Below are 26,451 nucleotides of genomic sequence, written 5' to 3' on the forward strand. Positions count from 1 at the left end.
AGTCATCCGCACTCTCCCGCCCGATTGGGAGCTTTGGTATAAACCCCATGGTCCTTACGGAGTCCCCAGCATCCTCTAGGATGTAAGAGAAAATAAGATTTTAAACCTACCGGTAAATCTTTTTCTCCTAGTCCCTAGAGGATGCTGGGCGCCCGTCCCAGTGCGGTCTAAATCTGCAAGACTTGTATATAGTTGTTGCTTACATAAGGGTTATGTTACAGTTGGAATTGGTCTTTAACTGATACTGTTTTTTGGTCATACTGTTAACTGGTTCCGTATATTCCAGGTTATATGGTATGATTGGTGTGGGCTGGTATGAATCTTGCCCTTAGATTAACAAAATCCTTTCCTCGTATTGTCCATCTCCTCTGGGCACAGTTCTCTAGCCGAGCTCTGGAGGAGGGGCATAGAGGGAGGAGCCAGTGCACACCATACTAGAAAGTTCTTTTAGGTGCCCATGTCTCCTGCGAAGCCTGTCTATACCCCATGGTCCTTACGGAGTCCCCAGCATCCTCTACGGACTAGGAGAAAAAGATCTACCGATAGGTTTAAAAAATAAAAATTTATATTATAATATATATATATATATATATATATATATATATATATATATACACACACACACACACACACACACACACACACACACACACACACATATATATATATATATATATACATACATACATACATATATATATATATATATATACACACACACACACACACACACTTTTTAAAGGGTGTATATAGGGAGCAAAAAGTATTAGAAATATGTGATATTATAACATTAATTCACTTCAAATATAATTATATTTTAACAGGCTATATGCCTTATATGCAGCAGGAACAATATTTTAGTCCTAAAAAGGGACTTGATTGCACGCCGCCCTCCATTGATCAAATGGTTATTGCACAAATGTATATTGCCAGTTCCTTGTTTCACACACAGCTCTGTGTGAGCTTAGAAGCTGAGCTCCCTAAGGGTAACACTTGTACTTCACTTCCTGTAAAACTCTGCTCGTTTGCTACCCAGAAGGAAGAAGAGAACTAATGTCTCTTTGTTGGCGCACATGAAATATTTAAAGTTTAACTTTTAATAAATCCATTAAGATTGTCCAAATATGAAATGAGACAGTACAATACACCAAAAACAACACTTAAGGCCAGTACTCACTGGCCGATGTGGGAGAGATGTGTGCAGAGCGGACCGCTCAGCACACATCTCTCCCGCCGCTCAGCACAGCGCGATGTGTGCTGAGCATGCGGGGGGAGACGCTCATTTCACCCGCCAATCTAGCACCAGCGATAGCAATGCGCGGGGCTGCGCATCGCTATCGCTGTAGGGGGTACACACGGAGCGATCAGGCTTAAAAATAAGATTTTACACTTACCGGTAAATGTATTTCTCGTAGTCCGTAGAGGATGCTGGGACTCCGTAAGGCCCATGGGGAATAGACGGGCTCCGCAGGAGACATGGGCACTCTAAGAAAGACTTTATACTCTGGGTGTGCACTGGCTCCTCCCTCTATGCCCCTCCTCCAGACCTCAGTTAGAGAAACTGTGCCCAGAGGAGATGGACAGTATGAGGAAAGGATTTTTGTTAATCCAAGGGCAAGATTCATACCAGCCACACCGTATAACTTGTGATAAACTACCCAGTTGACAGTATGAACAAACATAGTCTCGGTCCAAACCGATGAACTATAATATAACCCTGATGTAAGCAATAACTATATACAAGTCTTGCAGAAGAAGTCCGCACTTGGGACGGGCGCCCAGCATCCTCTACGGACTACAAGAAATAGATTTACAGGTAAGTAAAATCTTATTTTCTCCAACGTCCTAGTGGATGCTGGGGACTCCGTAAGGACCATGGGGATTATACCAAAGCTCCCAAACGGGCGGGAGAGTGCGGATGACTCTGCAGCACCGATTGAGCAAACAGGAGGTCCTCCTCAGCTAGGGTATCAAACTTATAGAACCTTGCAAAAGGTGTTTGATCCCGACCAAGTAGCTGCTTGGCACAACTGTAATGCCGAGACCCCTCGGGCAGCCGCCCAAGAAGAGCCCACCCTTCCTAGTGGAATGGGCCTTAACCGATTTTGGCAATGGCAATCCTGCCGAAGAATGTGCTTGCTGAATCGTGTTACAGATCCAGCAAGCAATAGTCTGCTTTGAAGCAGGTGCGCCAACCTTATTGGCTGCATACAGGATAAAACAGCGCCCCTGTCTTCCTGACCCTAGCTGTTCTGGCCACATAAATCTTCAAAGCCCTGACCACATCAAGTGACTCGGAATCCTCCAAGTCTCGCGTAGCCACAGGCACAATAGGTTGGTTCATATGAAAAGATGAGACCACTTTAGGCAGGAATTGAGGCAGAGTTCTCAATTCTGCCCTATCCAAGTGAAAAACCAGATAGGGACTTTTATATGACAAAGCCGCTAATTCTGAAACACGCCTTGCAGAAGTTAAGGCCAACAACATGACCACCTTCCAAGTGAGATATTTCAACTCCACTGTTTTGAGTGGTTCAAACCAAGGTGACTTGAGGAAACTTAATACCACGTTAAGATCCCAAGGCGCCACCAGAGGTATAAAAGGAGGCCGAATATGCAGCACTCCCTTCACAAAAGGTCTGTACTTCAGGAAGAGAAGCCAATTCTTTTTGAAAGAAAATGGACATGGCCGAAATTTGAACCTTTATGGATCCTAATTTTAGGCCCAAATTCACTCCTGTTTGAAGGAAGTGAAGTAAACGGCCCAAATGGAACTCCTCCGTAGGAGCAGTCCTGGCCTCACACCAAGAAACATATTTTCGCCATATGCGGTGATGATGATTCGATGTCACGTCCTTCCTAGTCTTAATCAGGGTAGGAATGACCTCCTCCGGAATACCTTTTTCCGCTAGGATCCAGCGTTCAACCGCCATGCCGTCAAACGCAGCCGCGGTAAGTCTGGGAACAGACAGGGCCCCTGTTGCAGCAGGTCCTGCCTTAGAGGAAGAGGCAACGGATCTTCTGTGAGCAACTCTTGCAGATCCGTATACCAAGTCCTTCGTGGCCAACCTGGAACAATGAGGATTGTTCTCACTCTTCTTTGCCTTATTATTCTCAACACCTTGGGTATGAGAGGCAAAGGAGGGAACACATAGACCGATCCGAACACCCATGGTGTCACCAGAGCGTCTACAGCTACCGTCTGAGGGTCTCTTGACCTGGCGCAATATCGCTTTAGCTTTTTGTTGAGACGGGACGCCATCATGTCTATCTGAGGCAGTCCCCACCGACCAGTGATCTGTGCGAAGACTTCGTGATGAAGTCCCCACTCTCCCGGATGCAGGTTGTGTCTGCTGAGTAAAAGTCCGCTTCCCAGTTGTCCACCCCCGACAGTGCGCTTACATGATTCTCCGCCCAGCGAAGAATCCTGGTTGCTTCTGCCATGGCCACTCTGCTCCTTGTGCCGCCTTGGCGGTTTACATGAGCCACTGCTGTGACATTGTCCGACTGAATCAGAACCGGTTTGTCCCGAAGTAATGCCTATGCTTGACGTAGGCCGTTGTATATGGCCCTCAACTCCAGGACGTTGATGTGGAGACAAGTCTCTAGAGTTGACCAGAGACCTTGGAAATTTCTTCCCAGTGTGACTGCTCCCCAACCTCGGAGGCTTGCGTCCGTGGTCACCAGGATCCAGTCCTGAATGCTGAACCTGCGGCCTTCCAGTAGGTGAGCACTGTGCAGCCACCACAGGAGAGATATCCTGGCTCTGGGAGACAGGGTGATCCTTTGATGCATTTGTAAATGAGACCCGGGCCATTTGTCCAGTAGGTCCCATTAAAAAGTCCTCGCATGGAACCTGCCGAAGGGGATGGCCTCGTACGATGCCACCATCTTCCCCAGGACACGTGTGCAGTGAAGCACTGAAACCTTTTTTGGCTTTAATAGGTTCCTGACCAGAGCTATGAGCTCCTGAGCCTTTTCCATCGGAAGAAAAACCTTTTTCTGTTCTGTGTCCAGAATCAGGCCCAAAGAGGTCAGACGCGTTGTAGGAACCAGCTGGGACTTCGGAATATTGAGAATCCAGCCGTGCTGTTGCAACGTCCTCACAGACAGTGACACGCTGTCCAGTAACTTCTCTCGAGATCTCGCCCTTATGAGGAGATCGTCCAAGTATGGGATAATTATGACACCCTGCTTGCGCAGGAGCACCATCATTTCTGCCATTACCTTGGTGAAAATTCTCGGGGCCGTGGAAAGCCCAAACAGCAACGTCTGAAATTGGTAATGACAGTCCTGTACCGCAAATCTCAGGAACGCCTGGTGAGGAAGAAAAATCGGAACATGAAGGTAAGCATCCTTCATGTCCAGGGAAACCATCCAATCCCCCCCCCTCCAGGCTGGCGATGACCGCTCTGAGCGATTCCATCTTGAACTTGAACTTTCAAGTACAGGTTCAGGGATTTCAGATTCAAAATGTGTCTGACCGAAGCGTCCGGTTTCAGAACCACAAACAGGGTTGAGTAATACCCCTTTCCTTGCTGGAGAAGAGGAACCTTGACTATCACCTGTTGCAGATATAATTTTTGAATTGCAGTTAACACTAACTCCCTTTCTGACGGAGAAGCTGGCAGAGCCGATTTGAAAAGCCGGCAAGGAGGCATCTCTTCGAATTCCAGCCTGTATCCCTGAGAAACAATCTCTATTGCCCAGGGATCCACCTGTGAGTGAACCCAGACGTGGCTGAAAAATCGAAGACGTGCCCCCACTTGAGCTGACCCCCCCAGGGAAGCCCCAGCGTCATGCGGTGGATTTTGCAGATGTAGGGGGGGGGGGGGGGGGGGGGACTTCTGCTCCTGGGAACTAGCTGTGTGCAGCTTTTTTCCCTTGCCTTTACCTCTGGCAAGAAAGGACGATCCCCGTACCTTTTTGCTTTTATTTGAACGAAAAGGACTGCATTTGGTAATGAGGTGCCTTCTTAGTATGTTGTGGGGGTACATAAGGTAAAAAATTTGATTTATCAGCCGTAGCAGTAGAGACAAGGTCCGAGAGGCCTTCTCCAAACAACTCCTCTCCCTTGTAAGGCAACGACTCCATATGCCGCTTTGAGTCGGCATCCCCCGTCCACTGTCGGGTCCAAAAGAGTCGCCTAGCAGAAATAGACATAGCATTTATTCTGGAGCTTAGTAAACAAATGTCTCTTTGAGCATCCCTCATATATAACGCAGCATCCTTGATATGCTCTAGGGTCATTAGAATGGTATCCTTATCTAGGGTCTCAATCTCCGTAGACAAGGAATCTGTCCATGATGCAACAGCACTACAAACCCAGGCCTATGCCATAGCCGGCCTAACAATAGTACCAGAATGTGTGTAAATGTACTTCATGGTAACTTCCTGCTTACGATCCGCATGATCCTTTAGGGTAGCAGTATCCTGGGAAGGCAGTGCCACCTTCTTGGATAAGCGTGTCAACGCCTTGTCTACTTTAGGCGAAGATTCCCATCGTATCCTGTCCTTTTGTGGGAAGGGATACGCCATAAGAATCCTTTTGGGAACTTGTAGTCTCCTGTCTGGAGATTCCCAAGCCTTTTCGCACAATTCGCTTAGCTCAAATGAGGACGGAAAGGTGATCTCAGGCCTTTTCTCTTTATACATGTGTACCCTCATGTCAGGGACAGGGGGTTCCTCAGTAATATGCAAAACCTCTTTAATAGCAACGATCATGTAACGAATAACTTTAGCCACTTTTGGCTGTAATTTTGCATCCTCATAGTCGACACTGGAATCTGAATCCGTGTTGGTATCTGTGTCAGTGATCTGGGATAATGTGCGTTTCTGAGACCCGGAAGGTCCCGGTGCCACTGGGACAGGCATGGTCTGACTACCTGACTGATCCCTAGCCTCAGTCTTGTCTAATCTCTTATGCAATAAATTTACATTAGCATTCAAGACATTCCACATATTCATCCAGTCCGGTGTCGGCGTTGCAGACGGCGACCTGACATTCATGCATTCCCCCTTCTCCTTAAGCGAGCCTTCATCGTCAAACATGTCGACACACGCGTACCAACACTCCACACACACACACACACACACACAGGGAAACTCTTTTCTGAAGACGGGTTCCCCTTTAGGCCCTTTGGAGAGACAGAGAGAGAGAGTATCCAGCACACACCCCAGCGCTATATGACCCCGGAGAAAAACACAATGTTTACCCAGTAGCGCTGCTGTAACGTATAATCGCCAATTATGTGCCCCCCCCCCCCCCCCTTCTACTTTAAAACCCTCTTTCCCCGTGTGTCAAGCAGGGGAGAGTCCGGGGAGCTTCCTCTCAGCGGTGCTGTGGAGAGAAAATGGCACTGGTGAGTGCTGAGGGAGAAGCCCCGCCCCCTCGGCGGCGGGCTTCTGTCCCGCTCAAACTTTGTAAAACATGGCGGGGGCTCTTTTATATACATGTACAGTGCCCACCTGTACATGTATATAGGTCATTTTGCCATAGGAGAGGTATTCATTGCTGCCCAGGGCGCCCCCCCCCCCCCCCTGCGCCCTTACAGTGACTGGAGTGTGTGAGGTGTATGGGAGCAATGGCGCACAGCTGCAGTGCTGTGCGTTACGTTATCTCAGTGAAGCACCCAAAAGGCTTCTGCCGCCTCAGAGTCTTCTTTCTTCTTTTCTTCCGGCTCTGTGAGGAGAACGGCGGCGCGGCTCTGGGATGAACGCCCAGGACGAACCTGTGTTCTACTCCCTCTGGAGCTAATGGTGTCCAGTAGCCGAGAAGCAGAGCCTATCATTTAAGTAGGTCTGCTCCTCTCTCCTCAGTCCCTCGATGCAGGGAGTCTGTTGCCAGCAGTGCTCCCTGAAAATAATGAAAAACCTAACAAATATGCTTTCTTAGCAGGAAACTCAGGAGAGCTCCCTGCAGTGCACCCATCTCTTCTGGGCACAGTCTAAAAACTGAGGTCTGGAGGAGGGGCATAGAGGGAACAGCCAGTGCACACCCAGAGTCTAAAGTCTATCTTAAAGTGCCTATGTCTCCTGCGGAGCCCGTCTATTCCCCATGGTCCTTACGGAGTCCCAGCATCCTCTAGGACGTTAGAGAAATCTAAGCAATCTAGTCAGATTGCTTAGATTTTAAGCAGCGATCGCTCCGTGAGTACCCCCTTAACTTCACACAGTGAATGAAATACTTAATAAAGTGAATTTTAAAAACAAAGGCTCGCTACCTGTGTCGTATCTTATTTATTTATTTTTGTTATGTCTTACTACGGATCTTAATGCTCTAGGGCAGTGTTTTTCAACAGGTGTGCCACAACACACTAGTGTGCCGTAAGGGATTGCCAGGTGTGCCACCATCGCCCACCCGTGATGCCCGCCGCTGCCCATAGGTGCCCTCTGCCGCCATTAGAGACCCGCCGCTGCCACCGGCCAGAGGTGCCCTCCATAGCCATTAGAGATCTGCCGCCGGCCCCAGATGACTTCCGCCGCCCTTATTAACCAGTGCACGGGTAAGCACAGCGCTACACTTCAGTGAGAGCAGGCCTGTTTTCATGGAAGTGCAGCGCTATGCTACCCAGGCCGTCACATTCATGTCTGCCCGCCCACTGCTGCCTGCTTTCACTTCTCCCCACTGAGAGGGAAATATTTCAGGTTCCCTTTGTACAGGGTGTGTGTGTGTGTGTGTGTGTGTGTGTGTGTGTGTGTGTGTGTGTGTGTGTGTGTGTGTGTGTGTGTGTGTGTGTGTGATAGATATATATATATATATATATACACACATATACACACACAAAACAAACAAAGAACCCAGCACTCACCAAAGTAAACTCACTTATCCTCAACAATTCAATAAATATTGCTGTTTCTTAGCACTTGTCTTTGAGCCAGTGCAATAGGTGACTAGTGTGCCTTTAAAAGCCATAAAGTCTGTGGCAGGTACACATTAAATCTAGCAGGCAGATGAGTTGTGTAACAGCAGTGAGGTAGTCAGGTTTTAAGACTCTGATAGTGTAGGACCTGCATGAAGGTGGGGTACCTTGAAAATCGGTATGCAGGCTTCCGTGCATTGGCCAATCCACCAACTAAACCCCCATCATTTATTTATTGAATTGTTGAGGATAAGTGAGTTTACTTTGGAGAGTGCTGGGTTCTTTGTTTGTATTTATTAGAGCGATGTGGTCATGGGCTACATGCACCCCGCCCTGTGAGTGGTAAGTACAGCTGTGTACCCCGCTTTTGTGGTGGAGAGTGCTGTGTTACATGCACCCCACCCTGTGAGTGGTAAGTGCATAGCTGTGCCCCGCTTCTGGTGTGGTGAGTGCTGTGGTTGAGTGCTGTGGTTTTTTTTTTTTCTCTTTATATTATATTATATTATATTATATTATATTATATTATATTTATATATATATAGTAACACTGTAGGGGTGCAAGGCACCTTTTCCTGGGGAATATGGCGGCACGCAGCAGCTGAGGAACAACACAAGTCCAGTTTCTGGTACAACTGACCCCGGCCAGTTTTTATTGAAACAGAAAATAAAACAAACCCCAAAATAAAAATACCTTGCCTGTCCGGCACTAACTAAACATAAGATATTCCTAACTGTCACTAAACAAAACACAGAGTTCTTCAGTACATACTGTATAGCTCACTTGCATCAGAAAGCGTGTCTCTCACACACAGATCCTGCAGCCTTCCCAGGCAGTCTGCCCATACTAATCAGGTTAGCAGCACTATAACACACTTACACAGCTGAAACCCTGATTAGCCCTCTGTGAGGCCAAAGACCCGAACTGGGCCCAATGTCTAGAACTCGCCTTATCTCTCTCTCAGAGCCTTTACCCAGCTTTTACAGCAAACTGAAAAGGTTCAGACAAAACAAAAAGCATTTTTCCTAGAAGTTAACATTTTCTAAAACATGTAAGACAAGAACCTGGGACAAATATACCTGCCCTCAAACACTATCCCAGTGTTCTTGTCACATATCCCCCTCCCCTGTTTCGACCTAGGGGCCGGAACACTTGTAGCCCCCAAACAGAAGATGCGAGACAATGCATCTGCGTTGGCCAATTGTGTTCCCGGTCTATGTTCGACAGTAAACTTAAAGTCCTGCAACGCTAGAAACCATCTAGTTACACGAGCATTCTTGCCTCTATTTACATACATCCATTTTAAAGGGGCATGGTCTGTCACTAGTCTGAATTGTCTACCCAAGAGGTAATATCTCAAGGTATCTAGTGCCCACTTAATGGCCAAAGCCTCCTTTTCCACAATGGCATACCTTTTTTCATGCTCATTGAGTTTCCTACTCAAATAAATGATAGGGTGTTCGTCCCCATCTCTGGTTTGGGACAGCACAGCCCCTATCCCTACCTCTGAGGCATCTGTCTGTACCACAAATTCTTTTGAAAAATCTGGCGTTATCAATACCGGTTGTGAACATAAAGCCACTTTTAACGCTTGGAACGCTTTTTCTGCATCAGGGTTCCATTTCACCATATTTGACTGCTTCCCTTTGGTAAGGTCTGACAACGGCACCGCTGTGGTCGCAAAATTGGGAATAAACCGTCTATAGTACCCAGTAATTCCCAAAAAAGCCCTTACCTGTTTTTTATTCACTGGACGAGGCCAGTTTTGAATAGCATCAACTTTATTCAATTGGGGCCTAATCAGACCTCTGCCTATGGTGAAGCCCAAGTATTTGACCTCCTCCATTGCGAGGCAGCACTTCTTTGGGTTAGCAGTTAACCCTGCCTCTCTGATTGAGTCCAGTACTGCTTGTACTTTAACCAAATGGGACCCCCAGTCTGTACTGTGAATTACCACATCATCCAAATAGGCAGCTGCATATTTTCTATGGGGCCTCAAAATTGTATCCATCGCCCGTTGAAAGGTTGCTGGAGCCCCATGCAACCCAAAGGGTAACATCTTATACTGGTACAGCCCCTCCGGAACCGAAAAGGCTGTTTTTTCTTTGGCGCTATCAGATAAAGGTATTTGCCAGTAACCTTTGGTCAGGTCCAATGTGGTGAGAAACCTGGCTGTTCCCAGCCTTTCTACAAGCTCATCCACACGGGGCATGGGGTATGCGTCAAACTTGGACACCTCATTTAACTTACGAAAGTCATTACAGAAGCGTATGCTACCGTCGGGCTTCGGGATGAGCACTATGGGACTGGACCACTCACTGTTAGACTCCTCTATGACTCCAAGTTCTAACATGGTTTTAACTTCTTTAGAAATAGCTTCTCGCTGAGCTTCAGGAATCCTATATGGCTTTAAATGAACCCTGACCCCTGGTTCTGTGACAATGTCATGTTTTATTATGGTCGTTCGGCCAGGCAGCTCTGAAAATACCTCCCTATTTTGGATGAGAAATTCTTTAACCTGATTGTTCTGATCAGCTGATAATGTCTCTGACACCTTCACTGCGGGAAGCAACCGGGGTGAAGACACCGAAGGGCAAGGCTCCGCTGACAGAGACAACCTATCTTTCCAGGGTTTGATTAAGTTAACATGGTAGATCTGTTCGGGTTTTCTCTTTCCCGGCTGGTATACTTTGTAATTAACCTCATTCACTTTTTCCCTAATCTCAAATGGACCCTGCCATTTAGCTAGGAATTTGCTTTCCACAGTGGGTACCAAAACAAGAACTCTATCTCCAGGAGCAAATTCCCGTATCTTGGCACTCCGGTTGTATACCCTCTGTTGAGCACTTTGGGCCTGTTCCATGTGCTCTCTGACAATAGGTACCACAGCTGCAATCCTATCCTGCATTTGTGATACATGTTCAATAACACTTCTATAAGGAGTGGGCTGTCCTTCCCACGTCTCTTTGGCAATGTCCAACAGCCCTCTGGGGTGTCTACCATACAACAAATCAAATGGAGAAAACCCCGTAGAGGACTGAGGAACTTCTCTGACGGCCATTAACAAGTAGGGCAACAAACAATCCCAATTTTTCCCATCTTTATCAACCACCTTTTTTAACATACTTTTTAATGTTTTATTAAACCTTTCCACCAACCCATCAGTTTGGGGATGGTAAATGGACGTCCTGAGGTGAGTGACCTTAAATAATTTGCACAATTCTTTCATGACCTTTGACATAAATGGAGTACCTTGGTCAGTCAAAATTTCTTTTGGTATTCCCACTCTACTAAAAACCTGCACCAGCTCCCTAGCTATCGCCTTGGTTGTGATAGTGCGTAAAGGGACAGCCTCAGGATATCGAGTGGCATAGTCCATTATTACCAGGATATACTGATGGCCCCGAGCGGACTTTAACAAGGGCCCCACGAGATCCATGGCTATTCTGTCAAACGGGACCTCTATAATAGGCATCGGAACTAGTGGGCTCCTGAAATGGGGTCTAGGGGCATGATACTGGCATTCAGGACAGGAAGAACAATATTCAGACACTTCTTTATAAACCCCTGGCCAAAAGAACCTTTGTAAAACTCTTTCAGTGGTTTTTTCTGCCCCTAAATGTCCTGCTGTAACGTGACTATGAGCTAAATCTAGCACCGTTCTCCGATAAGGCTGGGGTACTACCAGCTGTTCTACCACATCCTCACCCTTTTTGACAATGTGGTACAAGAGCTCATTACAGATGGCCATGTGGGGATACGTAACCCTGTCACCTGGTACCACAGGCTCCCCATTAACAATCTTAACATTCTCTCTAGCCTTTATCAAGGTAGGATCCTTTAACTGTTCAGATGCAAACAGATCTTTTTACTTCCAGGTCAGGCACGCTTTCGTTTCTAACCACTATGTCTCTGTTCCCAGCAAGAGGGTCCTCACTGGACTCCCCATCTGTCACTTCCCCAGCCAAACTGGCAAAAGGCAAAGGGTCAGAAAGTTCCGAAGACACACCTACATCCATACAATCACCGGTATTACCAACTGGCTCTTCACTTCTCACATCTGCTGATAAACGTGATTCCCACAGTTTCCAGAAATGAGGAAAATCCCTCCCTATTATGGCCTTATGCACCAAGGTGGGGACCAGTCCTACTTTAACCATTGCTGACCCACAACAAGTTTCTATATTTACTTCAGCAGTGACATAATACTGGGTATCCCCATGTATGCAAGTTACCCCAATAGGTATTTGCTGGACCTTTAAGGGGTTCACTAACCCAGTTTTCACGAGGGTAACTAAACTTCCTGAATCTAGCAAGGCCTCTACCCGGTTACCCTCTAAGAACACATCACACATTTGTTTTTCCAGCTCAGGTGAAGGTACCACAGTACAGGCTAACCTAGCAAAGAAAGACATTCTGCGACATTCAAAGGCAGCATCACATTGCATGGGTTCTTGCATGACTGGGCAATTGGCAACAACATGACCTGGCATACCACATCTAAAACATTTAACCACACGATTATCAACCCGTTTGGGCAACATAGACCGTTCTAGCCCCATTGGCCTGTCTCCAGGGCCAGTGTTTACAGTCTCTCCAGCCTTGCGTTCTCTTAACCGCCCAGCAACGTTTTCCCACGGAACAGTCTTACCAGTCTTTACTGAAGGGCGCTGTCGAGGATCTATGGGTTGCTGGGTGGTCATCAGTAGTTCCTCTGCTGCCAAATACCGCTCTACCATGTCCACTAATTGGTCAGCAGTACCCGGGTTTCCATGGCTCACCCACTTGCGCAGGACCATGGGCAAAGATCTCAAGTAGCGGTCCATGACGACTCTTTCAACCATCTGGGGACCAGTTAATGTCTCTGGCTGTAGCCATTTTTTTGTTAGCTGAATAAGGTCGTGCATCTGAGAGCGCGGAGGCTTCTCCATGGCGTACACCCAACGGTGCACCCGTTGTGCTCGTACTGACAGCGTGACTCCCAGGCGGGTCAGGATCTCAGTCTTTAGTTTATCATAGTCCCGAGCCTCAGCAGGGCTTAAATCAAAGTACGCTTTTTGGGGCTCACCTGACAGAAAAGGTGCCAGCAGACTGGCCCACTGTGCTTTTGGCCAGTTCTCACGCTCTGCAGTCCTTTCAAACGTGGTCAAGTAGGCCTCCACATCATCAGCCTCTGTCATTTTCTGCAGGAAGTGACTGGCCCGTATAGAACTAGAGCTGGTCGGAGCACTGACGGCCACATCTCCAATCCGGGCTGCAAGGCTCTGCACCACTTCTGTTAAGGCCTCTCTATCCTGACGCTGTTGCCTGTAAAGTTCGTCAATAGCCACCTGCTGCTGTCTCCTATTTTCCTCCATTGCCACCTGCTGTTGTCTCCTATTTTCCTCCATTGCCACCTGCTGCTGTCGGTTGGCCTCCTGCTGAGCCGCTGTAGCTTGCAGCAAGGCTTTAAGCAGATCCTCCATGTCGACAGATTTTTCAGGCGGCTTTGTAGCTGCTTTCACCCAGGACATATATCAAACCCTCAGGGGTGAGTCTCAGTAACTTCACACTGGGCTGTATCTGCATAAACCACCGTTTTCTGCAGGCCTCACAAAGCTGCTGCTTTCACTTATGCGCAGAACGGGGTTGCTCGCATTCTCCACCAAGTTGTAACACTGTAGGGGTGCAAGGCACCTTTTCCTGGGGAATATGGCGGCACGCAGCAGCTGAGGAACAACACAAGTCCAGTTTCTGGTACAACTGACCCCGGCCAGTTTTTATTGAAACAGAAAATAAAACAAACCCCAAAATAAAAATACCTTGCCTGTCCGGCACTAACTAAACATAAGATATTCCTAACTGTCACTAAACAAAACACAGAGTTCTTCAGTACATACTGTATAGCTCACTTGCATCAGAAAGCGTGTCTCTCACACACAGATCCTGCAGCCTTCCCAGGCAGTCTGCCCATACTAATCAGGTTAGCAGCACTATAACACACTTACACAGCTGAAACCCTGATTAGCCCTCTGTGAGGCCAAAGACCCGAACTGGGCCCAATGTCTAGAACTCGCCTTATCTCTCTCTCAGAGCCTTTACCCAGCTTTTACAGCAAACTGAAAAGGTTCAGACAAAATAAAAAGCATTTTTCCTAGAAGTTAACATTTTCTAAAACATGTAAGACAAGAACCTGGGACAAATATACCTGCCCTCAAACACTATCCCAGTGTTCTTGTCACAATATATAATATTATATATATATATATATATATATATATATATATATATATATATAGCTGATTTATTACCTTATAACATTTACTATATGTGGGTAAGAGACTCAGTACGCAATTGGCGTATGGGGTACCATAAGGGTACGCACTTAACGTAGCAGACGCTTAGCCGTGGTCGAGACGCACATGCGGCACGCTCGCTCACAGCTTAACGCTTGGTGTCGAACACGCTATAGGCGGCCGACTACCGTAATGCTACGCTACTAGCGTAGCGGATGCTTGTGACCACGAGGGGAACACGAGCGGCGCAGACGCTCACGGGATGACACTCAGTAAACCTTGTATGCAACACACTGAAAGATTGAGTTTATACTGTAAACCTTACTACTGAAATACTGTAGCGATATAACACTGCTTAACCCTGTTAATATAAGAGCTGCTTGAGACGCTCCGAATACCCTCAGCAATGTAATTAACACACAATACCTTGCTAAGGCTCCAAAACCTTTACTAACAAGACTTCGTTATATCAAAAGGGAAAATACAGTTAACATCTTATACACTATAAGCTAACATCAATATCTAACAGAATAACTACACATAAATATACAATAGCGACACAATCGCAAACAATAACATACAATGAGAGAGTAAAAGAGAGAACGTGGCAAAATACAAACACAGAACAAGTTGGTTACAGAGAAAAACTTACACACACTGGGGAATGATCGCTGCGCAGTCCTGGTACCAGCTCTCTAGTTAGTCAATGATGAAAACCGTTGTGGAGAGAATACTGAGCTGGTCCAGGCTGGCTGTTCTTATATACCCTGCATACAGTATACTACAAAGGGACCTATAATCTCATTGTTCATTGGACACAGGAATGTCTCCGCGCATTATGACAAAAGGTCATAGGTTGGTTTGAACAGGTGGGCTGTGACTATATCGAACTGCTCAGGTGGGAGGGAATCTCAGGATTCCCGCCGCATGGATAATGAACCGCAAATATAGTAAATGTCCAGAAACTACTAATAGACATAACTATACGCAGGAGCGATTAATCTTTACCTAACCAGCACCGGATTGTTTCTAATAAAATGTTCTTTAGTTAGGGTTTGAGCAGTGGTGTTTGGTACCTATCTGACCCTTCGTATCATGCAAAGAGGAATTCCTCCGTCCAGTGACCAGTTACACTAAACAAACTTTCAGTTATTATTAAGGGGACCATTACCTATAAAACATACTATTTGGATTTACTATGTAACGATTGAGTCGCCCGCCAGACGCACACAAACTCTACCGTAAATGCACATACTACGCGCCCGAGCGCACGGCCGTGGAGGCGCCATCACGCAACTGCGATTATGCGTACGCACGGGAGAGAATGTGCACGTGCAGCGGGCAAGCGCATGGGGTGAATATATGGCAACGTGTAGCATGATATTTTTCCGACTTTGACATACATACACATATACACACACATATACATATACACATACACACAGTGGGTGGGGGCAGGCAGGCAAAGTGTGGAATTACAGGGGGGGGGGGGGCAGGTGTGTAGCATTACTATGGGGGGCAGGTGTGTAGCATTACTATGGGGGGCAGGCGTGTATAATTACCATGGGGGCAGGCGTGTATAATTACCATGGGGGAAGGTGTGTGGCATTACTATAAATCTGTTTTATTACAGTGGGAGCTAATGTGTGGTATTACTGTGGGGGCAAATGTGTGGCACTACTGTGGGGGGGGCGCAATGTGTTTAATTACTGCGGGGACCAATGTGTGTGTTTTATCCCAGTGTGGGCCAATGTGTGTGGTTTGTTTTTTTTTGGGTGGGGGGGGGGGGGGTGTTACTGGTGGTGTGCCTTGGCAATTTTAAGATCTTGGCTGGTGTGCCGCAACTTGAAAAAAGGTTGAAAATCACTGCTCTAGGGTGATTAGTCAATGGTCTATATACAATATAATAGTGAGACTCTAATCAGTCTAATACATTTAGTATCTAGACAATCTAGCAGCTAAATGGAGCATGAACAGGTAAATATCAATAATATTGTGCTTAATATAGCTGCTAGCAATTAAAATAAGATTTTACTCACTGGTAAATCTATTTCTCGTAGTCCGTAGTGGATGCTGGGGACTCCGTAAGGACCATGGGGAATAGACAGGCTCCGCATCAGAATGGGCACTCTAAGAAAGATTTAGTACTACTGGTGTGCACTGGCTCCTCCCTCTATGCCCCTCCTCCAGACTTCAGTTAAGGAAACTGTGCCCGGAAGAGCTGACATTACAAGGAAAGGATTTTGGAATCCAGGGTAAGACTCATACCAGCCACACCAATCACACCGTACAGCTTGTAATAACATACCCAGTTAACAGTATGAACAACAATCGAGCATCACGCAACAGATGCCACATAACATAACCCTTTATTAAGCAATAACTATATACACGTACTGCAGAAAATCCGCACCTGGGACGGGCGCCCAGGATCCAATACGGACTACGAGAAATAGATTTACCGGTGAGTAAAATCTTGTTTTCTCTAACGTCCTAGTGGATGCTGGGGACTCCGTAAGGACCATGGGGATTATACCAAAGCTCCCAAACGGGCGGGAGAGTGCGGATGACTCTGCAGCACCGAATGGGCAAACACAAGGTCCTCCTCAGCCAGGGTATCAAACTTGTAAAATTTTGCAAAGGTGTTTGAACCTGACCAAGTAGCTGCTCGGCAAAGCTGTAATGCCGAGACCCCTCGGGCAGCCGCCCAAGAAGAGCCCACTTTCCTTGTGGAATGGGCTTTTACCGATTTTGGATGCAGCAATCCCGCCGCAGAATGAGCCTGCTGAATCGTGTTACAGATCCAGCGAGCAATGGTTTGCTTTGAAGCAGGAGCACCCAGCTTGTTGGATGCACACAGGATAAACAGCGAGACAGTTTTCCTGACTCCAGCCGTTCTGGTCACATAAATCTTCAAAGCCCTGACTACATCAAGCAACTTGGAATCCTCCAAGTCACGAGTAGCCGCAGGCACCACAATAGGCTGGTTCAAATGAAAAGATGACACCACCTTCGGCAGAAATTGTGGACGAGTCCGTAATTCTGCCCTGTCCATATGAAAAACCGGATAGGGGCTTTTACATGACAAAGCCGCCAATTCTGACACACGCCTAGCCGAAGCTAAGGCCAATAGCATTACCACTTTCCACGTGAAATACTTTAGCTCCACAGTTTTAAGTGGCTCAAACCAGTGGGATTTCAGGAAACCCAACACCACGTTGAGATCCCAAGGTGCCACTGGTGGCACAAAAGGGGGCTGAATATGCAGCACTCCCTTAACAAAAGTCTGAACCTCAGGAAGAGAAGCCAGTTCTTTCTGAAAGAAAATGGATAGGGCTGAAATCTGGACCTTTATGGACCCCAATTTCAAGCCCATAGTCACTCCTGAATGTAGGAAGTGCAGGAACCGGCCCAGCTGGAATTCCTCTGTTGGGGCCTTCCTGGCCTCACACCAAGCAACATATTTCCGTCATATACGGTGATAATGTTTAGCTGTCACGTCCTTCCTAGCCTTTATCAGCGTAGGAATAACTTCATCCGGAATGCCTTTTACCGCTAGGATCCTGCGTTCAACCGCCATGCCGTCAAACGCAGCCGCGGTAAGTCTTGGAACAGACAGGGCCCCTGTTGTAACAGGTCCTGTCTGAGAGGCAGAGGTCATAGGTCCTCTGAGCATTTCTTGCAGTTCTGGGTACCAAGTCCTTCTTGGCCAATCCGGAACAATGAGTATTGTGCTCACTCCTCTTTTTCTTACAATTCTCAGTACCTTGGGTATGACAGGAAGAGGAGGAAATACATAAACCGACTGGAACACCCACGGTGTCACTAATGCGTCCACAGCTATCGCCTGAGGGTCCCTTGACCTGGCGCAATACCTTTTTAGCTTTTTGTTGATGCGGGATGCCATCATGTCCACCTGTGGCAGTTCATCGATCTGTAATCTGCGTGAAGACTTCTTGATGAAGTCCCCACTCTCCCGGGTGGAGGTCGTGTCTGCTGAGGAAGTCTGCTTCCCAGTTGTCCACTCCCGGAATGAACACTGCTGACAGTGCTTGCACGTGATTCTCTGCCCAACGAAGAATCCTGGTGGCTTCCGCCATCGCCACCCTGCTTCTTGTGCCGCCCTGGCGGTTTACGTGAGCCACTGCGGTGATGTTGTCTGACTGAATCAGCACCGGTTGGTTGCGAAGCAGTGGCTCCGCTTGACTCAGGGCATTGTATATGGCCCTTAGTTCCAGGATATTGATGTGCAGACAAGCCTCCTGACTTGACCACAACCCTTGGAAGTTTCTTCCCTGAGTGACTGCCCCCCACCCTCGGAGGCTTGCATCCGTGGTCACCAGGATCCAGTCCTGTATGCCGAACCTGCGGCCCTTGAGAAGGTGGGCACTCTGCAGCCACCACAGAAGAGACACCCTGGTCCTGGGGGATAGGGTGATCAGCTGTTGCATCTGAAGATGCGATCCGGACCACTTGTCCAACAGATCCCACTGAAAGATCCTCGCATGGAACCTGCCGAAGGGAATGGCCTCGTATGACGCCCCCTTCTCCGCCGGGAGAAACACCCTTTTCTGTTCTGTGTCCAGAATCATGCCTAGAAAGGGCAGACGCATCGTAGGAAGCAGCTGCGACTTTGGGATATTCAGAATCCAGCCGTGCTGTTGCAACACTACCTGAGAGTGTGCTACGCTGACCAGCAACTGCTCTCTGGACCTCGCCTTTATGAGGAGATCGTCCAAGTATGTGATAATTGTGACTCCTTTCTTCCGAAGGAGCACCATCATTTCCGCCATTACCTTGGTAAATATCCTCGGTGCCGTGGATAGGCCAAACGGCAACGTCTGGAATTGGTAATGACAATCCTGTACCACAAACCTGAGGTACTCCTGATGAGGTGGATAAATGGGGACATGCAAGTAAGCGCCCTTGATGTCCAGAGACACCATAAAATCCCCCTCTTCTAGGCTTGCAATGACCGCTCTGAGCGATTCCATTTTGAACTTGAACTTCAGATAAATGTTCAGGGATTTTAAATTCAAAATGGGTATGACCGAACAGTCCGGTTTCGGCACTACAAACATTGTGGAATAGTAACCCCTTCCCTGTTGGAGGGGAACCTTTACCACCACCTGCTGGAGATATAACTTGTGAATTGTGGCTAACACTACCTCCCTTTCCTTGGGGGAAGCTGGCAGGGCCGATTTTAGGTAACGGTGAGGGGGCATCACTTCGAATTCCAGCTTGTATCCCTGAGACACAATCTGTAAAGCCCAGGGATCCACCTGTGAGCGAACCCACTGGTGGCTGAAATTTCGGAGACGCGCCCCCACCGCTCCCGGCTCCACCTGTGGAGCCCCAGCGTCATGCAGTGGATTTAGTAGAAGCCGGGGAGGACTTCTGTTCCTGGGAACTAGCTGTATGGTGCAGCTTCTTTCCTCTACCCCTGCCTCTGGCAAGTAAGGATGCACCTCTGACTTTCTTGCTTTTTTGTGATCGAAAGGACTGCATTTGGTAATACGGTGCTTTCTCAGGTTGTGAGGGAATATATGGCAAAAAATTTGACTTCCCAGCCGTAGCTGTGGAAACTAGGTCCGAGAGACCGTCCCCAAATAATTCCTCACCCTTATAAGGTAAAACCTCCATGTGCTTTTTTGAATCGGCATCACCTGTCCACTGCCGAGTCCACAGGACCCTTCTGGCAGAAATTGACATTGCATTAATTCTTGAGCCCAGTAGGCAAATGTCCCTCTGGGCATCCCTCATATATAGGACAGCGTCTTTTATATGCCCCAGAGTCAGTACAATAGTATCCTTGTCCAAGGTATCCAGTTCCTCAGACAGAGTATCTGTCCATGCCGCTACAGCACTACACATCCAGGCCGACGCAATTGCCGGCCTCAGTATGGTACCGGAATGTGTATAAACAGACTTCAGGATACCTTCCTGCTTCCTATCCGCAGGGTCCTTTAGGGAGGCCGTATCCTGTGACGGTAGGGCCACCTTCTTAGATAAGCGCGTCAGAGCCTTGTCTACCCTAGGGGAGGATTCCCAGCGCAACCTGTCCGTTGGCGGGAAAGGGTACGCCATAAGTAACCTTTTGGGAATCAGCACTTTCTTATCAGGAGAATCCCACGCTTTTTCACATAACTCATTTAATTCATGTGAAGGGGGAAAAGTCACCTCGTTTTTTCTCCCCAAACATATAAACCCTCTTGTCAGGGACAGGGATTACCTCAGATATGTGCAATACATCCTTCATTGCTATAATCATGTAGCGGATGGCTTTAGTCATTTTAGGTTGCAATTTTGCATCATCACCATTGATGCTGGAATCAGAATCCGTGTCGATATCTGTGTCAACAATATTGGATAGTGGGCGCTTCTGAGACCCTGACGGCCTCTGCGCTGTAGAATCAGGCATGGGCTGAGACCCCGACTGTCCGAAGGCTTCAGCTTTATCCAACCATTTATGCAAGGAGTTTACATTATCATTTAACACCTTCCACATATCCATCCAATCAGGTGTCGGCGCCGTCGGCGGAGACACCTCATCCATCTGCAACTGCTCTGCCTCCACATAGCCCTCCTCGTCAAACATGTCGACACACGCGTACCGACACCACACACACAGGGGATGCTCTATACGAGGACAGGACCCCCACCAGGTCTTTTGGGGGGGGGGGGGGAGAGAGAGAGAGAGAGAGAGAGAGAGAGAGAGAGAGAGAGAGAGAGAGAGAGAGAGAGAGAGAGAGAGAGAGAGAGAGAGAGAGAGAATGCCAGCACACACCCCAGCGCTATATCACCCAGGAATTACACAGTAACTTAGTGTTTACCCAGTAGCTGCTGTATATACGATAAACGCGCCTAAATTTATGTGCCCCCCCCTCTCTTTTTACCCTCTTTCTACCTTGAGAGTGCAGGAGAGAGCCTGGGGAGCTTCCTCTCAGCGGAGCTGTGGAGAGAAAATGGTGCTGGTGAGTGCTGAGGAAGAAGCCCCGCCCCCTCAGCGGCGGGCTTCTGTCCCGCTTTCTGTGTAAAAATAATGGCGGGGGCTCATACATATATACAGTGCCCAGCTGTATATATATGCTACTTTTGCCAAGAGGTATCATAATTGCTGCCCAGGATCAAAAGATCATCTATGAATCTGGAGAGGACCATCAAAGATATTACAGCATACGCTGGATATGCATAATGCATCAAGTAGCCCTGTGAAACTGATTTATAAAATGTATCAGAACACCACTGACTTCTTGGATGTCAAGATATCCATCAGTAACTCACATGTCAACACTACGGTCTTCACAAAACCAACAGACCGAAATACATTCCTTCATAACATGAGTTGCCACTCCAAAGGGTTAAAACGAGGTCTACCTTATTCACAAATGATCAGGATTCACAGAATTAACACAGATGCTTCTATAGCAGCAGCCCAAATGGATGAGCTGATCCATCGCTTCACTCTGAGAGGCTATGATCCTAAATCTCTTAGCATCACTAAGTCCAAGGTATTATCAATGGAGAGAAGCCAACTTTTACAGAAAAAGACCCCAGACACATCAAGATCCAATTTCCCATGGAAGAGTGTGTTTAACATTGCCTCTGAAGAGACGAATAAAGTGACCAAAAAACATTGGCATCTTATCCAAACCGATAAGAAACTTAATTTGCAGGACACTGACATTATGCCTTGCTATCAGCGCTCTAGAAACCTCAGTGACATCCTGGTCAAAACCGATATCTCCGACAAAACGAAACAGTCTAGTACCAGTTTCTTACCACCACGTAAGACGGGCTGTACATGTACGACGTGCCAACACCTTATCACTGGTGATACCTTCTGTCATCCACACTTGGGCTACAAAATACAGATCCAACACGATTTAACATGTGAATCAACATATGTGATCTATCAAATCATCTGCCCATGTGGCTTAAGTTACATTGGTAAAACAATGAGGAAATTTAAGGAAAGTATGACAGCACACAGATCAGCGATTAGAGCGGCCCTAATAAAAGGAACCAGTGACCAACCAGTGGCACGTCATTTTGCCACTATGAAGCACTCTCTAGCCAGCCTACGGTACCAAATGATCGACCATATACCTATGAGGACCAGAGGCGGGGATAGACATAAGGCTTTACTTAGATGTGAGACTAGATGGATCAAGAAATTGGATGTGATCATACCAAGAGGACTGAATGAAGCTCTACCTCTAGCATGCTTTTACTGACTTTTTCTGATCTTATCCATTATCCATATTTTACTGGCAGTCTTTGTTTATGTGTGCGTTTCTTTCTCCATATCTAGTCATATTCATAGTATATTTTACATTCCAGTATATATGATTATTACTCCTGTTTTCACTTGACCCCTTTATATATTATTTAGGATCATCAAGGGGCAGCCAGTATTACATTGATATTGAGCCACCCTGAGTCCAAACCTTTGGTTGGAGAGCCCCCCATATAATACTGTCATGATTCAGGAGTAGACTTTCAGTAACCTGCAATCTAGCATTGCGAGTTTGATTACCCCTGTCAGTAATATGGGTGATGAACGTGACTATCCGTTCGTCCCGCACAGTGACACCAGGTATTATTGTTATTAATACATCTTTTCCCTTAAACATTTCTTTCCAGCTCTTAATCATGCTCTTGTTGTGATGTCCTTAGAGTGTTTTTCATTGTATCTGGCATACTGGTATTAGCATTTTGCTTTGTTTATGCGCATTTAGGAGAGTGTCACCGGGTTGTCATGGTGACGGGTTCACTCTGACGTGCATCACGCAATACACGATGACGTCATCACACAGCGCCGCAGGCTCCGGACGGACCTCGCAAGGCGGGCGCGCCACACGAGCACAATGGTGGGGGATATAAGGTGAGTGTTGTCTTTTTATTGTTTACTTCCTGATGACAATTTTTTGAGTAAAAATTGAAACGTTGGAGGAGCAGAGTGTGGTGACTATTTCTTCAAGCCTGAGTGCCCCACAGCGCTTTACTGTATTTACCCTTGTGGATAGTGAAGGCACCAGGGACATATGGTCTACAGTTATTGGAGTGCCGGACCCACCACTAGCTATATATTTTTTTAAATATTGTTTATAGACGTTTAATCATAAGCTGCAATAAACACTCAAAACATGCTTATGAACATGTACAAACTCCACACCATATACATGAACAAGGTAATTTTTCTGAAAAGTGTGTGCGCTAATTTCATTAACGCCAGTCTGATATATACCGAAAACCACCAGAAGAGTTTTTGTGATAAATTAGCTTTTTTATTTTCTATCATTATAAAGAATTTCTTTAAAACTAGTAATATTTCTTCTAAAAATAGCACATGTATATAAGCAAGAGTTGCACATGAATAAAAACACATACAAAAAACCCACACAAACAAAACTACTGATATACTTTAGTACAATTCTGATACCAAACGTGGGGTGTCCTTTTTCAATAATATATAACCTGTTTTGTAGATCACAGGTATTTATAATGCACCCATTGTAGGTGATAATTGACAAAAAAAAGTCCCTGAAACATATATAGTGACACCACTGCAACATGAATATATATTCGTATAAGTATACGGAGGCTTTATCTCTATATTTCTGTGGCTGGGAAATCAGCAGTGAAGTCAAGTTGTTAGATCATGCGCATAATCCGAGATCGCGCTTGGTATCTTACCACTATATAGTAGTAGGTAGCGGTGATCTCCTCATTTGATCCCCAGGCACGCCACGCCAGTGGCTAGGTATGTCCCAATTGTGATTCCGCCTGAGTCCCAGTGCCAGTGTGTGGCTGTAGTTCCAAACACCAATGAAGTGTACTGGTTTTCTCCTGCAGCCGGGCTGGGACCCCTCAATAATCAGCAACGGATATTTGTATACCTCCTTAGCAGTGGCACCTTTCAGTAATAACAAGCACAGTAACAGCAGCAAGAACTTTTGCTGCTGTTACTCTGCTCGTTATTACTGAAAGGTGACACTGCTAAGGAAAGGAGGTCTAGTGGAAGGCACGAGCTACCCAGTCTCCGCAATCAGCACCTCCAACTCTGAAGGTCTCAAGCCACTGCTTACTTTCCTCACCAATGTCCGCTGAAACACTGGACCTCATCACCAGTGTTGCACCACCGGCGAGAGTGATGGAGCTGCAGAACTGTTAGCTGTGGTACATAAAAAAAAAAAAAAAAAAAAAAAAAAAAAAGGGGGAAGGAGGGTGTCCAGCTACTGCCAGAACCAAAACTGAATGGCTGAGGCTGAGGAGGGTTATAGGCTTTTCTGGACTTGAAATGCTTTAACTGTTTGGTGCCCAGCTTGTTCCGTACCACCTAAACCCCATGGTAATCTTGTGAAGCCTATGGACCCTGAAGAAGAAAATAGGATTTTAATTACCTACCAGTAAATCCTTTTCTCTTAGTCTATAGAGGTGCTGGGGTCCACAGTAGTACCATGGGGTATAGATGGGTCCACTAGGAGCCACTGGCATTTTTAGAGTTTGAGAGTGTGGGCTGGCTCCTCCTTCTATGCCCCTCCTACCAGACTCAGTCTAGAAACTGTGGCCGAGGAGACGGACAACTTCGAGAGAAGGATTATACACAGATAGTGGCGAGATTCACACCAGCTCACACATACAAGGCACATCAAGCTAACTAGCTTGAAACATCAGCAACGGCTGAACAATACTACTTAACCAAGTAACAAAACAGTATTAAGCAGTACTGAACAAAGTAACCACTGCAGAAACACGAAGCGCTGGGTGGGCGCCCAGCATCCTCTACGGACTACGTGAAAAGGATTTACCGGTAGGTAATTAAAATGCTATTTTCTCTTACGTCCTTGAGGATGCAGGGGTCCACATTAGTACCATGGGGATGTACCAAAGCACCCAGAACGGAAGGGAGAGCGCAGGGGCTCCTGCAGAACTGATTGACCAAACTTCAGGTCCTCAGCGGCCAAAGTATCGAACTTATAGAACTTTGCAAACGTGTTCGACCCAATCCAAGTAGCCGCTCGGCAAATCTGTAAAGCAGAGACACCCCGGGCACCCGTCCAAGAAGAACCCCCCTTACGAGTAGAGTGGGCCTTAACAGATGTAGGACATGGCAATCCTGCCGTAAAATACGCAGGCTGGATCAGGTTCACTATCCAGCGAGAGATAGTCTGCTTAGAAGCAGGCCACCCAAGTTTCTTGGGATCATACAGGACAGAGTCCAATTTTCTGTGACGAGCAGTCCTTTTCACATAGATTTTCAGAGCCCTTTACAACATCCAAGGACTTTGATGAAATTGAGGAGTCAGTAGCAACTGGCACCACAATAGGTTGGTTGATATGAAATACCAACACAAACCTTCGGAAATTACTGCAGACGTGTCCGGAGCTCAGCTCTATCTTCATGGAAGATCAAGTAGGGGCTCTTACAAGACAAAGCCCCCTAACTCCGACACACGTCTAGCAGAAGCTAAGGCCAACAAAGTGACAGCCTTCCACGTGAGAAACTTGACCTCAACCTCCTGTAGAGGCTTGAACTAATCCGATTGGAGAAACTGCAGCACCATGTTAAGATCCCATGGTGCCGTAGGCGGCACAAAGGGAGGCTGGATGTGCAGAACCCCTTTTAAAAAGGGGTGAACCTCAGGGAGGGAAGCCAACTGTTTCAGGAAGAAAGTGGATAGGGCCGAAATCTGGACCTTTACGGATCCCAACCTCGGGCCCATATCCACACCTGCTTGCAGGAAGAGGAGAAACCGTTCCAGTTGAAACTCCACCGTAGGAAACTTCTTGGACTCACACCAAGATACATATTTTTTCCAAATACGATGGTAATGTTTAGACGTTACTCCTTTCCTAACCTGTATCAGGGTGGGAATAACCTTGTTCGGAATGCCCTTCCGAGCTCAAAACGGACGTTCAATCTCCATGCAGTCAAACGTAGCCACGGTAAGTATTGATAAGCGAACGGCCCCTGCTGCAGCAGGTCCTCCCTAAGAGGAAGAGGCCTCGACTCTTCTAGCAGTAGATACAGAAGATCCGCGTACCAAGCCCTTCATGGCCAGTCCAGAGCAATAAAGATCGCTTGAACTCTTGTTTTCCTTACGAGTTTTAGAACTCTTGGAATGAGTGGAAGTGGAGGAAACACGTACACCGACTAGAACACCCACGGAGTCACTAGGGCATCCACTGCCACTGCTTGCGGGTCCCTCGACCCGAAACAATACCGCAGAAGCTTCTTGTTGAGAAGAGAGGCCATCATGTCTACTTGAGGTATACCCCAAAGATCTGTTACCTCCGTGAACACATCCGG

The 26,451-nt window shown here is 47.0% G+C and overlaps 1 protein-coding gene across 8 annotated transcripts in view; it reads right to left on the reverse strand.

Annotated features, from left to right (window-relative positions):
- The window catches only part of PIGV (phosphatidylinositol glycan anchor biosynthesis class V), a 93,144-nt gene that overhangs the window by 62,233 nt on the left and 4,460 nt on the right, over nt 1-26,451 (reverse strand). The window contains exon 1 of one of the 8 annotated variants that reach the window (XM_063954652.1): nt 23,835-24,007. The exons of the other annotated variants lie outside the window; for them this stretch is intronic. The gene's annotated coding sequence lies outside the window, so the exon portion shown is untranslated. Of the gene's footprint in view, nt 1-23,834; nt 24,008-26,451 lie in introns of those variants that run through there. 8 annotated transcript variants of the gene reach the window in all.

The sequence above is a fragment of the Pseudophryne corroboree genome, chromosome 2, assembly GCF_028390025.1.
Source record: "Pseudophryne corroboree isolate aPseCor3 chromosome 2, aPseCor3.hap2, whole genome shotgun sequence".
NCBI classification, from domain to species: Eukaryota; Metazoa; Chordata; class Amphibia; order Anura; family Myobatrachidae; genus Pseudophryne; species Pseudophryne corroboree.